This window comes from Cavia porcellus, unplaced genomic scaffold (assembly GCF_034190915.1).
Source record: "Cavia porcellus strain 051 isolate PalLab524CR breed Dunkin Hartley unplaced genomic scaffold, mCavPor4.1 scaffold_14, whole genome shotgun sequence".
In the NCBI taxonomy this organism is placed as follows: domain Eukaryota; kingdom Metazoa; phylum Chordata; class Mammalia; order Rodentia; family Caviidae; genus Cavia; species Cavia porcellus.
In genome coordinates this window covers 16,692,845-16,696,634 of record NW_026947497.1, presented here as the reverse complement: position 1 = coordinate 16,696,634, position 3,790 = coordinate 16,692,845, and positions in this window count along the sequence as shown.

Here is a 3,790-nt window from a genome sequence, read left to right as displayed (position 1 = left end):
TCTGTGTAGAACCACTGATTTTTACATATTTTGAGATTTCAACAATAAGGATAGTAAAAATTGGCAAAAAAAAAATTTGGATGGATCACAAAAAAGCAGGATAATAAAATTTTCTGTTTTTCAAAGTTGAGAAGTGTTAGGTAATAAATCTAGGAAGTATCAGTGAAGTATGTATCTTCTTTCAGGCAAAATATAAGGGCAACACAGGACCATTATTGGTGGATATATATACCTCTCTGAATGGTTTTCAGAGATGTGACACGTGTCCTGTATCTGCACTATTCAATTGTACCACAATATGGCTAAATAACAGCTAATGCATAATCGAGTTCATATCATGTCCCAAGAACTTTCTGAATGTTCTGTAAGCATTTTTATATTTAGTCCTTACAACAAAACTAATCCTATAGCCTCATTTACATATGAAGAGACATCTGTAAGCAATTAAGTACTTTGTCTAGGATTACTGGGCTCAAAAGGATTGTTTATAAATTAGTAGATGCTATGAAGTTGAGTAGAATAACAAATCCCAGCCATATTCACCAACTGGCAGGATGCTTCAGATTGGCACAGATGAGTTTGTTTGTTTTTTGGTACCGAGAAACTCGGGACCTAGCACTTGCCAGGCAGGCACTTATGCTGCTGACCTATATCCCCAGCCCTCGTGGATAAGTTTAATAACCATAAGGTCCAAGAATTGTGTCCAAAAACCAAATATTCACGTAGGAAATGCTTCCTGCAAACAACAGGTATTAAAGAATTTAAGCATTCATCATTATAAATCTGTAGTGGGATGAAAGCAAACATAACCCCAAACTATTCTGACAGTGGGAAAAATCCAGTGAATTGTGGGAATGCTTGAGAAAAGCACAAGGTATGAAATACGCTCCCCACCCTCAAACCTTGAGTGGCAGCAGGCTGGCGGCTGACAGCACAGGCTGCAGAACCAGCAGTCTTGCTCCACTGTGGGATCCGTGACCAAGACAAGGAAAACACACTTGTGCTTCCCAGTTTCCTACTCAGTTGTTTCAAGGATTAAGGTAATAAATGCAATTAGTATCTCACACTCAGTATAACTAAGCATTCACTACTGTTACTTAATTAAGGGTTTTAAACTAACTTTGCCAAGGGTTATGAAAACTAGTATTACCGTGTTTACTGCTATAATGAGTATATTGACATCCACAAAAAATCTTTGTGCTACATAAATGTTCAGTAAGTTTCAGAAATCAAAGTAAACTTACCAATGAGAAACCTATAGTCTCAGACAAATGTTAAAAACCAGCACTTACATATATACATAAATACATGTATGTACAGGTATGTATGTATGTGTACATATACATATATAAATACAAAAGAACTTTTATTTCAAATGAAGAACCATTATGAAAAAATATAGTTCACTCAGAAAGATACTTTTTTTTGAGTTTATTAAAACAGCAGGGCCTTTACTTTCCCCAGAAATCTAACCTAATGAGAGCAGACAGGAATAAGAATGGCCTATTAATTTTTTGTATGTTTAACCATATGGAAGAATGTTTTTCTACTAAAATAATGCGAGCAAAGACAAATTTTAGATTGCTATTTTTGACTATGGAAAGATAAAGTGAAACTGAATTTTGAGTTCCACCAGGAGGCAGTATCCACTGTTTAAGGCTTCCAGAAAGGGAAGTCAGTAAACTCAGAAAGCAATTCTCTAGGAAATAGTGCTTGTATTGAATTACACAGATTCTAATTGCTAAAAACACAGAAATGGAACGCTGACCAGTCCTGACAGAGAACAGAGGTCCTCAGTCTTCAGCTCTGCGCATGTCTCCTGCGTTGGCCTGAGAAAGTGAGATGTCTCCTTCCCCCAGCAGACATCTAGGAACAATTCTGTTAGAAAATTTTATTTAGCAGGCTATTTCTCTGAAAACTCCTTTTGGTAGGTGCAAACGCTCTGTGTTTTATGGCCAAAGGGTAGTTCCTTCTTCACTGGATAAGAGATTTTTCAGACAGTTCAAAGGCTATCTCATGTATGTCCCTATTATGCTTTATCCAGGCTAACCTCTCCCAGTTCCCAAAACTACAGCTTCATAAACATCATTTCCAGAATCAGTGGCATCCAAGCTTAGTACACGAAAATCCAGTTTTAACCACACGAACAAAGTCAGTTTGGAAAGGCAGTATTACTAGTGCGTAGGTGAGGAAACTACAACAGTGACTGCAGAGACAGTTTCAAGAATGCATGAACTGCATTAGGAATTCTAAGGCTATGCTTTTTACATGGTAATACATTTTAAAATTGTCACTAGTTATAAAAAATAAAACTCCTGTAATGAAAATTTGTAATTTTAAAGACCTTTTATACAGCAAGCCCAATGTTTTTCAAGATGAGCCATTCTCCGGGTCCATAAAAACCTTATATATGTATCACCCATATCTGAAGAACAGTTTTGTGCTATCCCATAGGGTTTAGATTAATGTTACCTGACCAATCCTTCAGGACCTAATATGCCTACACAGATAAAGATTATTACATTTATGAATTAGTCAAGATTTAAGTAGCATATGAAGTCCAACAGTAAATTAGTATGCACAAGAGAGCCATGTTCTAATAATAAAGTCATGTTTTGAAAATCAGCCTTACTGCACGTGCACAGGAAAGCTTTACTATCTTTGTCCAAACTTACATCCAAGTTCTCTACTCTCACACCATGCTTGGTGGAAACAAATGTAAAACTGACCTTGTACTTACCATGTTATAAGCCTTGCTTCTTAGACAAGGCCAGAGACTATCTATGTAACTCACCTAAATTATGGGCAATATTTTTAAGTGGAAATCTTTTTTACTATTAAAGATAACCCAGAAGTTGTCTTGAAATGCATAACCAAACCATGACATTTACATAATTACCTGGATTACTTAACCACCACTACAAGCTTCTAAATTGGATATATCTCAAAAAATTACTTTGACTTTTTATCCTTTGCTTTTAAAAAGGTAAATATATATATAAAGGCAACATAATGATGAGGCCATTCTCTTATGATATGAAAAATATAAATTACATTAGTTGTACAAGTACAGGATTCTCTACAAGGTGTATTTTATGACAGTTTGGCCTAAATGTCTACACTTTCTCACGCTGAGCAGATGGGTGGCTTGCAGTCACACCAGCATAGGCCACTTTACAATATTAATCGTCCATGTCTGACGTTTGTTCCAAAGTAAGCCAACTACATAGTATGGTTTCAAAATGTGATGCTTCTCTGTTCCAAAAGAGTAACTTTTTTTCCTCTCCTTTAGTAAATCTGGTCACACAGTACTTAAGAGGACAGAACTTAAAATATGCATGCAATGTTTAGGTAGTCTAACTTTAAAAAAACTTCAGTTCTTGAAAGGAAAATGTAAGCAAAGGCTGCAAACTAATTATCGATCTCTTAAAACTTAGGAAGATTTCACATGAACATCTTAGTCTCTCTTGCCTCTGTACTCACAATTAGTTGGGGGCTCACAAGTGATGTTCAGCTTACCCAGGGAAGCCACTTTCAAAGTTTCACCCTTTATCTACAGGCTCCATTAGTCAGAGGCCAAAGTCTGGCTACTGACATACTCTCTCATGACTTAAAGTTGAGAAAACCAATCAAAGTAGAAAAACAGCACAGATACACAAATAGAGCTAGTAAATACTCCCATGCTTAGTATGCAAATAAAATGTGTCTAAAAAAGACAATTACTCTGGTATAAAACAAATTCCCAGCCCACTTCATATACAAATTCCAGTTAAAGAAAACAAGACTCAGA